This window comes from Pelophylax lessonae, assembly GCF_965119305.1.
Source record: "Pelophylax lessonae genome assembly, chromosome: 7".
In the NCBI taxonomy this organism is placed as follows: Eukaryota; Metazoa; Chordata; class Amphibia; order Anura; family Ranidae; genus Pelophylax; species Pelophylax lessonae.
The window spans coordinates 95,101,005-95,113,378 of NC_138774.1; positions in this window are offsets into that span (position 1 = coordinate 95,101,005).

Below are 12,374 nucleotides of genomic sequence, written 5' to 3' on the forward strand. Positions count from 1 at the left end.
TTCTTTACGGAATCTGATGAGGACACCTAGAAGAGAGTTATTGAGGTCTGGTCCTGTCAAAAGAACATTGTTGAGGGAGACTCCCTGATATTGTGAGCTGGAGTCAAACACCACTCGTATTTGACCTGGCTTCTTAGGGTGATAAACACCGAAGATTGGCAGATACCAGCATTCTTCTTTTTCTTTCAGAGGTGGAGCTACCTCTGCATGGTTGTTTTCAAATATCTTGCCCATAAATAAGAAGAAATGTTCCATCATCTCTGGTCTTTTCTGGAAATTGCGTCTAAGTGAACAGAAGCGTTTTAAGGCCTGATCCCTGTTGTTAGGGAGACAGCGTCTCCGAGTTTTGAATGGAAGTGGTGCAACCCAGGTGTTTGTTTCATCCTTGAAAATTCCTTGTTCCATTATTTTTAAAAAGGTCTCATCTTCAAAGGAGGGAGCTATCTTGTGATCTTCTTTTGTCCTCTGGAACACTGTGCATCCTAAGTGGTCTAGGTCTTCACCACAAGAAGGGTTCTGGATTTCAGTAAAGTCCGAATATAGCATACCTGCAGGCTTCTCTCTTACAAGGAATTTGTTAGGGCAAGGCTGAAAGAGGGATGGACGTCCATTTTCCAATGTATGCGTGTAAAAAGAATTTACAGTGGTTGGCTTGTGGACATTCCCTAAGCAGACATCACCTATAATGACCCACCCTAGGTCCAGCTTCTGAGCATATGGAGAATTGTGAGGACCGTTTATCTGTTCTCTCACCTTGTGGACTCTTATGATGTCTCTTCCCAGCAGGAGTATTATTTGAGCCTCTGGATCAAGTGCAGGAATGAGATGAGCTATGGGTTTCAGATGCCAATGATGCGATGCAGCCTCAGGTGTAGGAATCTCTTCTCTATTGTTTGGAATCTGGTTACATTCGATCAGGGTAGGCAGAGGCAAGGATGCTTCCCCATTTACGGATTCGATTTGGTAACCAGTAGCTCTTCTGCCTTTTTCTTCACTCACACCTGTGCAAGTTTTAAGTGAGTATGAAGAGTTATGTCCTTTAATACTGAAGATATCAAAGAAAGCTGAGCTAGCAAGAGATCTATTGCTTTGATCATCAAGGATGGCATACAACCTTATGGCTTTCTCTTTGTGACCAATGGGGTACACTGTAACCAGACAAATCTTAGAGCATGATTTGTTACTAAGACCTTCTCCACAGACTTGGGTGCACTGGGGTGTCACTTCAGGAGGTTTTGTATCTCTCTCCTCCCCGCCGTGCTCTGCAGCCTGGTCTGAAGGTGTGAGAGTCCATGGAGGTGGCCCAGGGTGTAAAGCTGTAATATGCTCTCCACTGTCACATTCTGAGCATTTAATGTTCTCTGTACAGTCTTTTGCGAGATGAGAGGTAGATGCGCAACACCTGTAGCAAATATGGTTTTCCTTGAGGAAGGTTTTGCGTTCCCTGAGAGGTTTTCCTCTAAATCCTCTGCATTTCAGCAATGAGTGTGGTTTCTTATGTAGAGGGCACTCTCTGTGCAGGTCTTTTGTTGGGACCTTCTCAGTCTCTGTAGTACTGTAAGTTTTGATTGAGGAGTCTTTAAGAGATACACTGGTTTTGTGTACTGCAACAGGTGTACCTTTCAGGTTGCGAGGTGAGACAGGTTTACCTAGTTTAGGGTATGCGGTGTCAAACATTGAGAAGTCAAAGCTAGGATCATTTCTGGTCTTTGCTTGTTGGTGCACAAAGTCCACAAAGAATGAAAATGGAGGAAATTGGACATTGTACTGCTGTTTGTACTTGGAGCCTTGAGCGATCCACTTCTCTTGTAGACTAATAGGTAGTTTTTGTACAATGGGGTTGACACCACGCGCCGTATCTAAGTATGCTAAACCTTGCAAGTCTCCTTCGTCCTTGGCAACTTGGAGTTCCATCAGCAGATCGTTTAGTTCTCTAAGCTTTTGATAACCTTTGTTATGAATTTTGGGAAAATCTTGAATTCTTTGGAATAGTGTGTTCTCTATTACTTCTGGTGAGCCATAACACTCTTCAAGTCTCTCCCATATGGCGTTCAGCCCTCTAAATGGATAGTTAATATTAATGTCTCTAATCCGCTTTGCATGTTCTGCTGACTCATTTCCTAGCCACTTGACTAGAAGATCAACTTCTTCACTTGCAGACAGATCTAGATCTCTGATCGTATTCTTGAATGATGATCGCCATGATCTATAGCCTTCAGGTCTGTCATTAAACTTGGAGAGCCCCTTGGTTATTAGCTCACGTCGGGCAAAGAATTTAAGGAAGTCTGACATACCTTCATTTCTGCTTGATGGACCCGGAGATAAGTTGTGGTGTAAAGGTCCCGACGGGCTGGTATAGCTTTTTGGTGTCAACTTGTTGCTGTAATAGTCACCATCTACTTCAGGTTGCACTGAGGGATGATGGTATGCAAAATTGCTCTCTTGCTTAACATGAGGAGAATGGTCAGCAAAAGTTGCTTGCCGTGTGTGAGGATTCTGCTGCTCTTTAGCAGGGGTTGACTCTGCTCCTGGTCCTAAATGCAGACTGTCACCTGACTTAGAGTGCTGCAGTATGTAGTCTGTAGTGCGTTTCATGTTATCAGGATGACCAGGTTCAGGCCCAAGCATGTTGCTGAGTCTATCACTTGTGGAGTTTGCTGCTTCTTCTAAAGCTTCTGCTTCTGCGATAGCGGCTGCAGCTTCCTTCTCCACTTCTAGCTTTTCCAATGTTGCCTGTTGTTCAGCTAGGACTGCTTCCATGCGTGCTTTCTCTATTTTCAATTGTCTCTCTTGTTCAGCAAATGCTGCTCGCATTTTGGCGGCTTCAGCCTTTGCGCGGGCAATGGCAATAGTGGAGCTGCTCACTGACCTCTTTGAGCTTCTGGAACTGGCTGAGGTGTGGGACCTTGTCTCCAATGGATCAGACTTGCTTGTTGACATGGTAGCAGGTTTGCACACTTGCACTGTGTGGGGTTCAGTATCACGTGGTCCAACCTGTACTTGGTTGCTGTTTCACTGCAGCTTGTGAGAGGTCACAGCGTCTTGCATGAGCTTGTGCAGAATCTGCAGCTTTACTGTGTCTCTAGCTTGTTAGGAGGTCGCTGTTTTACTGTTCTGTCCTCCCTATGTGTGAGGGTACATAGATTGACAGGCAGTATAACCCTGATTTCCTTCAATGCATTGACAAAGGAGCAAGGTCCAACTTCAACTTTTATTGCAAGGAAATACGTGAAATTAGAGTGGTAAAACTGTGGAACAGAAAAGAGAATACACTTACTAATGTATACTGACATGTGGCAATGCATATAAGACATTACTGTACATAGCAATGCAAATACAAGAAATGTGCACAAGATGTAAGTTACACAAGACATAGATACAGGATGATAATGTTAAGCATCCATAAGAGTATACACACCAGCGATGCCGCCATAAACTAAGATGAGGGAGGATGCAACTAGCTGTGTTTCCTCTAGCTGAGTTTCCTGTAGAAAACAAGATATGGAGGGAAGATGATGTCACCAAAGTTCATAGGTGAAAGCTATGGTAGCTGAACTGGGACAAAAATTGTTCCAATATGTAATATGTGAATGTATGTAAATGGCCACTAGATGGCGCTGGTTCAACATGAACAGTAGGTTACACAGTAAATACACATTGTGAAAACTCTCATAAGAATAACATGACAATATAATGATGGAGACATGACAGACAGCTCCCTGGTGGGCTCTCTCGGGTGGGTTCAGACCAAGATCCAAACACACCTGAGCTCATCCCTATTAAAAAATAATATTTTTATATATTTCGAAGGATCGGACCAAAAAAAGAGGGGCAAATAAGGAGGAATTAGGGACAGAGGGATTTGTTTCAAAAACATCAGGGACAGTTGGGGCTATGCATATACAATGCAATGGGGATGCTAGTTCTGGCTGCCCTGGTGATAACCAGGGAGGGATTCCCTCACTTTGGAGGGATTTCCTATTGGACATGAAGTGAAGGGACATCAGATGGCAAAAAAAAAAAAAAAAACCTGACAGGGGTTTAAACACTGCCTTTCTCTATCAAAAATTAACAAAAATGTTTGCCTTAGTTCTACTGTAATGGTAAGTTGTTCTCTTGCAGGTGAAAAAACTGCAAAATCTTGATCACTAGTGCGGGAGGAGCAAGAGGGCAACAACTTCACATTCATGAGTGTGACATTGCCCATAAAGGGAACCTGTGCATAACCCAAAAGTACTAAATGGGCCACAGGGCTGCAAAGTAGACACCTGGAGATGACTACTCGCACCAGGTAGACCTTTGACCTCTTAATTGCCTTATTTCAATCCTGAGTAGGCTGCTTTAAAATTAACGCAGCTGACTGGTTGCTCAGGGCAACACAGGCAGAGCATCCTTCATCCTTTCTATCATGTGGCCTGCTGGTACATCTGTGCTGTGCTGATTACACACAGAGCCATGCTGTATCTGACACTAACAGGAGGTGGGAGCTATTTAATGGCCCAGTTTGAGGTTTTCTGTCCTTTCTTTTCTACAAAAATATAATAAAAGTTTTTTTTTAGAATTGTTTTTTGTACAAAGTTATAAATAGTTTTGTGACCACATTCTGTACTTTATCCAACTGCATCACCGGCAGCTGACCACAGCCAGGCAGCATGTATTGTAGACCATTGGGCAGGAGCTGCTAAATCCAAGCATTTCTTGCCTTTTTCAAGGCAATATATATACAGTATCTCACAAAAGTGAGTACACCCCTAACATTTTTGTAAATATTTTATTATATATTTTCATGTGACAACACTGAAGAAATGACACTTTGCTACAACGTAAAGTAGTGAGTGTACAGCTTGTATAACAGTGTGAATTTACTGTCCCCTCAAAATAACTCAACACAGCCATTAATGTCTAAACTGCTAAAATGTAAAGTATGGAAATGCAAAATATGTATTTAAAATAGAATAATCAGTTAAAAATGTGAGTGACTGGTAACTCCTGATGCCACTAAGCTTGCTTATAACTTAAAGCCTAGATGGGAGCCGTTGCTGGGGAAGGTCACGGATGAGGATTGGGGAGATGTCTTACTATGTGACAAATCTGTTTCCCCCAAAATGTCTGACCGCTTCACTCAAGCCTGTATCCTCCATCGTGCTTACCTTACCCCTGAACGCCTGGCCAAATTTTGTTCTACCCGGACGCCTCAGTGCCCTAAATGTCTGCTGTCGATTGGCACGTTTGATCACATTTTGTGGCAATGTCCGAGCGTGCGAGGCTTTTGGGCACAAGTGGTCCAGTTTCTCCACGATCGGATGGGTGCTCCTGTGTCACTCAACCCCAGAATGTGCCTTTTGGGGCTTTTTCCGGATGATGAATTAGACAAACATACGGTTAAATTTTTACATGAAACACTCTTTTTGGCCCTTAAACTCCTGGTTCGAGTGTGGATCCAACAAGCTATACCCACCCTGGCGACCTGGATCAAAGAAGTTTTTGATACTGTTTTTGCAGCTGGTTATTATTGTGTTATTTGTATTGTTTTTTTGGTACACAAATAAAGTTGTTTTGATTAAAAAAAAAAAATGTGTGTGACTGTAATTTAAATAGATGCAATGAGAAGGAATAGCCCCCAAATATTATTATTATTATTATTATTATTATTATTATTATTATTATTATACAGGATTTATATAGCGCCATCAGTTTGCGCAGCGCTTAACAAAATGAAGGCAGACATTACAGTTACACTACAATTTGGAACAAAAGGAATCAGATGGCCCTGCTCGTTAGAGCTTACAATCTAGAAGGGAGGGTCAATTGATACAAAAGGCAATAGCTGTGGGGGATGGGCTGATGGAGCAAGTGAAACAGCGTTATTAGTTAGTAGCCGGGTAGGCTTCTTTAAAGAGAAGGGTTTTCAGGGATCGTCTAAAGATGGATAGATTAGGGGACAGTCGGACAGATTGGGGTAGAGAGTTCCAAAGAATGGGAGAAGCTCTGGAGAAATCCTGGAGGCGAGCATGGGAAGAGGTGACAAGGGAGCTACAGAGCAGGAGGTCTTGGAAGGACCGAAGAGAGCAGCTTGGTTGATATTTTGAGATCAGGTTAGTGATGTAGCTGGGGGCAGAGTTGTGGATGGCTTCGTAAACTAGCACTTTGAATTTTATTTGTTGGGTGAGTGGAAGCCAGTGAAGGGATTGGCAGAGAGGGGTGGAGGACACTGAACGGTTGGTAAGGTGGATAAGTCTTGCAGCAGCATTCATTATGGATTGAAGGGGGGATAATGTATGTAAGGGTAATCCAATGAGGAGGGAGTTGCAGTAGTTGAGGCGAGAGATAACCAGGGCGTGAATTAAAAGCTTGGTGGTGTCATTGGTTAAAAAGGGCCGTATTCTAGCGATGTTGCGGAGGTTAAGGCGGCATGATTTGGACAGGGATTGTATGTGAGCCTGAAAGGACAGTGCAGAGTCCAGGGTTACCCCTAGCACCCTGGCATGTGTGGAAGGACTGATAGTTGTTACATTGATCTTGACAGAGAATTCCGGGGAAGGGGCACGTAGAGGAGGAAATATTATGAGCTCGGTTTTAGATAGATTCAGTTTGAGGAAGTGGTGAGACATCCAGGCTGATATGTCTGTTAGTAGATCAGTGATGAGGGAGGAGACTGATGGGGTGAGCTGAGTGGTAGAGAGGTAGATTTGGGTGTCATCAGCATAGAAATGGTAGTGAAAGCCATGGGAGGCTATTAGCTGACCCAGGGAGGAGGTCCAAATAACTAGTATCAGTGGCATAGTGGCCCCCAGGGGACACAAGCCCATCAAATAATTAGTGTCAGCAGAATAGTGGTCCTCCAGGAAAGAACAGCCCCTCAAATAATTTTTTTCCGCAGAACAGAAGCCCTCTGACAGAATAGCCCCGTTAAATAATTGCTGTTAGTGAATAAGTGGTCCCCAGGGGATAAAAGCCCCCCAATCATTGCTGTCAGTGGAATAGTGGTCCCCAGGGGATAAAAGCCAGGGCCGGACTGGCTTGCCGGGATAGCGGGAAATTCCCCGGCAGGCCGGCTGCCCTGGGGCTGCTATGGGCTATGAGCTGCTGTGGGATGTTTTTTTTTCTCACAAGAGCAGCGGCCGGGTGCCGCCCACTCCATTAGAGCTGCTGTCTGGCGAAGTGATATGCTTTGCAGTGCAGCCAAGCCTCTTTTTGTCAGCAGGCTGAGTCGGGGCTTTCACAGAGCTCCAGTAGAGGTGGGCGGAGCTAGAAGAAGTTACACAGACAGCAGTCCCGATCATTGCTTCCTGCCCAGCACACATCTCTCCCTGTATGAAGATCTGAGAGGACAGATGGATGGCAGCCTTCATCTTCTCCCTGTGAGTCCTGACCTTCTCTGCCTTCCTCCCTGTACTATGCTGTGTGTAAACCTGCCCTGCACCTTACATTGCAGCTTTACTAAGAGAGAGAGACTTTCTGGAATAGGTTGGGGATATACTGGGACATCTGAGGTGATATATAGATGTATTCTACACACATCTTATATAATAAGTTATAGTATGTATATGGAATACATCTATGTATCATCTCAGATGTCTAAGCATATTCCTAACCTATTAGAAAATCTAAGTATAAACAGCACTGAATGTAATTACATAACAGAGCCAACTATAGGAAAGTATAAAAAAAAAAGTCCACCCATGCAGTGTAGGTATGGGGAGGGGGAGGGGGAGGGGGAGAAATGCCTCTTTTACCTTATTCCATGCTGCAGACAGCTCCAGTGCTCTCTTCCTCCACACAAAGTCCTGACATCATCACATACAATGCAGGGACATTAACCCTGTATAGGATGATTGGGAGGCTGGAGTGTGACCACAGCCAGTACTCTACATAGAAGCTGAAGGGGACAAGTTACAGCACTGGAGGAAGCCTACAGGAGCAAGGAATAAGGTAAAGCTGGCTACTCATAGATTGAGATTTGTCTAGTTCAGCAGGGAACAGCTGAATTTCAATCTGAGTGTAGCTCCCCCAGTATTCAGGGTGTAACATGTTCTAGTTGCCCCCTCTCCTCCTCAGGCGCCTGTACCATGTCTACAACCTCTGATCATCTCTTGTACTGTGTCTGCAGCCCATGACATCTCCTGTACCATGTCCGCAGCCCATGACATCTCCTGTACCATGTCCGTAGCCCATGACATCTCCTGTACCATGTCCGCAGCCCATGACCTCTCCTGTACCATGTCCGCAGCCCATGACCTCTCCTGTACCATGTCCGCAGCCCATGACCTCTCCTGTACCATGTCCGCAGCCCATAACCACTACTCTACCATGTCTGCAAACCCTAATCATCCCCTGTACCATGTCTTCAGCCCATGACATTTCCTGTACCATGTCTGCAACCTCTAATCATCTCCTGTACCATGTCCGCAGCCCATGACCTCTCCTGTACCATGTCCGCAGCCCATGACATTTCCTGTACCATGTCCTCAGCCCATGACATATCCTGTACCATGTCTGCAACCTCTAATCATCTCCTGTACCATGTCCGCAACCCATGACCTCTCCTGTACCATGTCTGCAACCTCTAATCATCTCCTGTACCATGTCCGCAGCCCATGTCCTCTCCTGTACCATGTCCGCAACCCATGACCTCTCCTGTACCATGTCTGCAACCTCTAATCATCTCCTGTACCATGTCCTCAGCCCATGACATTTCCTGTACCATGTCCTCAGCCCATGACATATCCTGTACCATGTCTGCAACCTCTAATCATCTCCTGTACCATGTCCTCAGCCCATGACATTTCCTGTACCATGTCCTCAGCCCATGACATTTCCTGTACCATGTCCTCAGCCCATGACATATCCTGTACCATGTCTGCAACCTCTAATCATCTCCTGTACCATGTCCGCAGCCCATGACCTCTCCTGTACCATGTCCGCAGCCCATGACCTCTCCTGTACCATGTCTGCAGCCCATGACATCTCCTGTACCATGTCCGCAACCTCTGATCATCTCTTGTACTGTGTCTGCAGCCCATGACCTCTCCTGTACCATGTCCGCAACCCATGACATATCCTGTACCATGTCTGCAACCTCTAATCATCTCCTGTACCATGTCTGCAGCCCATGACCTCTCCTGTATCCTGTCCATGGTCTCTGACATCTCCTGTACTGTGTCCACAGCCCCTGACCAGCTCCTGTAACATGTCTGTAGCCTCTGACCAGCTCTTGTCTTTTATCGTGTCTGCAGTCTCTGAGAGGGAGCCTGGAAAGAAGTTTGCTCTTATATTTATAAAGCCCTATGTGCTTTCATGTCTGTCTTATCTATATATAATACACTAATACACTCTTCAAATGTACTTTAAAACTCATGGTTTTGCCTATTATGAACAAGAAAATAATGGCGTCATGCTGTTGGGTCGGTATAAAAATGCTATGGGGCTGGTATGAAATTATTTCCAGGGCTGAATTTTATTCTCAGTCCGGTCCTGATAAAAGCCCCCCCCCCCCCCAATCATTGCTGTCAGTGGAATAGTGGTCTCCAGGGGATAAAAGCCCCCCCAATCATTACTTTCAGTGGAATAGTGGTCCCCAGGGGATAAAAGCCCCCCCACCAATCATTGCTGTCAGTGAAATAGTGGTCCCCAGAGGATAAAAGCCCCCCCCCCCCCAATCATTGCTGTCAGTGGAATAGTGGTCCCCAGGGGATAAAAGCCCCCCCCCCATCATTGCTGTCAGTGGAATAGTGGTCCCCAGAGGATAAAAGCCCCCCCCCCCCCAATCATTGCTGTCAGTGGAGTAGTGGTCCCCAGGGGATAAAAGCCCCCCCCCCCCCCCCAATCATTGCTGTTAGTGGAATAGTGGTCCCCAGGGGATAAAAGCCCCCCCCCCCCAATCATTGCTGTCAGTGGAATAGTGGTCTCTAGGGGATAAAAGCCCCCCCAATCATTGCTGTCAGTGGAATAGTGGCCCCCAGGGGATAAAAGCCCCCCCCCCCCAATCATTGCTGTCAGTGGAGTAGTGGTCTCCAGGGGATAAAAGCCCCCCCCCCCAATCATTGCTGTCAGTGGAATAGTGGTCTCCAGGGGATCAAACCCCCCAATCATTGCTTTCAGTGGAATAGTGGTCCCCAGGGGATAAAACCCCCTCCACCCCAATCATTGCTGTCAGTGGAATAGTGGTCCCCAGGGGATAAAAGCGCCCCCCCCCCCCCCAATCATTGCTGTCAGTGGAATAGTGGTCCCCAGGGGTTAAAAGCCACCCTCCCCCAATCATTGCTGTCAGTGGAATAGTGGTCTCCAGGGGATAAAAGCCCCCCAATCATTGCTGTCAGTGGAATAGTGGTCCCCAGAGGATATTAAAGCCCCCCCCCCAATCATTAATGTTAATCATTGCTGTCAGTGGAATAGTGGTCCCCGGGGGATAAAAGCCCCCCCCCCCAATCATTGCTGTCAGTGGAATAGTGGTCTCCAGGGGATAAAAGCCCCCCCAATCATTACTTTCAGTGGAATAGTGGTCCCCAGGGAATAAAAGCCCCCACCCCAATCATTGCTGTCAGTGGAATAGTGGTCCCCAGGTAATAAAAGCCCCCCCACCAATCATTGCTGTCAGTGAAATAGTGGTCCCCAGAGGATAAACGCCCCCCCAATCATTGCTGTCAGTGAAGTAGTGGTCTCCAGGGGATAAAAGCCCCCCCCCCCCCCAATCATTGCTGTCAGTGGAGTAGTGGTCTCCAGGGGATAAAAGCCCCCCCCCCCCAGTAGTCTGTTCTACTGACAGCAATGATGTCAAATCATTGCTGTCAGTAGACAGACACCTCCAAGGGAGATTAGTGACCCCCCATAATTTTGGATTTTCTTACACTTTCGGTAATAACAATAAACAGGACAAATAGAGAGGGTGAATCCCATTGCATACAGGGCAAAAACAAATTTGCTTTTAGTTATACTTTAAATTACAGGTAATTTATTCTCTTTCAAAAACACTACAGTTTTTTTGGGTTGCGCGAAAGAAAACTGTCAGCTCTGGTCGGAGCCGCTGTACTAATGATCCAACATTAGTACAGCGATCTCCCCCACTGAGCTGTTGTCTTCTGACAGGGAGACAGCACCCCGCCAGAACACTTTGATCAGCCCCCCGCCAGAACACTTCGATCAGCCCCCCGCCAGAACACTTCGATCAGCCCCCCCAGAACACTTCGATCAGCCCCCCCCCCAGAACACTTCGATCAGCCCCCCGCCAGAACACTTTGATCAGCTCCCCGCCAGAACACTTTGATCAGCCCCCCGCCAGAACACTTTGATCAGCCCCCCACCAGAACACTTTGATCAGCCCCCCCCGCCAGAACACTTTGATCAGCCCCCCCCGCCAGAACACTTTGATCAGCCCCCTGCCAGAACACTTCGATCAGCGCTCTCTGCTATTGGGAGATCGGGAGTCGGTCAGCTGCTGGCTTCCGACAGAAGTTGGCCATACAGACAGACATACACACGGGCCTGATGTCGGCTGTTTTTTTTTTTTGAACCGGCCGATGTCTCCCGACATTCGGCCCGTGTGTACCTGGCTTAGGTGAACACTGATGCCTGACTGGACCGGAGCAGATTTAAAATAGGTAAGCACACACATATATATATATATATATATATATATATATATATATATATATATATATATATACAGTGGGTATAGAATCATCCCCTTTAAAATAAACACATTGTGTTGCTTTGCAGCCTGAAATGAAGGCAGACACAGTGTTTGTTTTATCCAGCTGTATTTACTCAGTGCAACTTATAACATCCAAATGAAAAATATAACACCAACATGTCAGAAACATTTTTAAAAAAATTCAAAAACAGAATCACTGAGATCACCCCCCCCCCTCCCCCCTTCTAAAAATTGCCTGTAAACTCAATCAGGTTTAGCTAATCAACTTCACACACAAAGCCATTGGACTTTCAACTGTGATCAGCTGTGGTCATTTTGATTTGTTCAGCATGAAAAGAGATTTCCTGGAGCATTTTAGTCCCTGGTAGTGCAACTGAAGCAAACAACCAACTATGGGTGGCGAGGCACTGTCAAATGTTGTGGACAGGCACAGTGTCAGGGGATGGATACAAAAAACAATACAAAGACTTTATCAATCGGGGGGGGGGGGGATTCTTTTCTATACCCACTGTATATATACAGCATAATATATACATTAGGGATCAAGCTATTATCGGCAAGGCCGATATATCGAGGGCCAATATTGACTTTTGCCGATATATCTGTGTCAGCCCCGGAACTGGCCGATATTCCAAATATTGCTCATGTAAGGGTACAATGATGTCAAATAGCATAATTCCATTTACAAATGTTACTGAACATGATACTCACATATGTACAAATT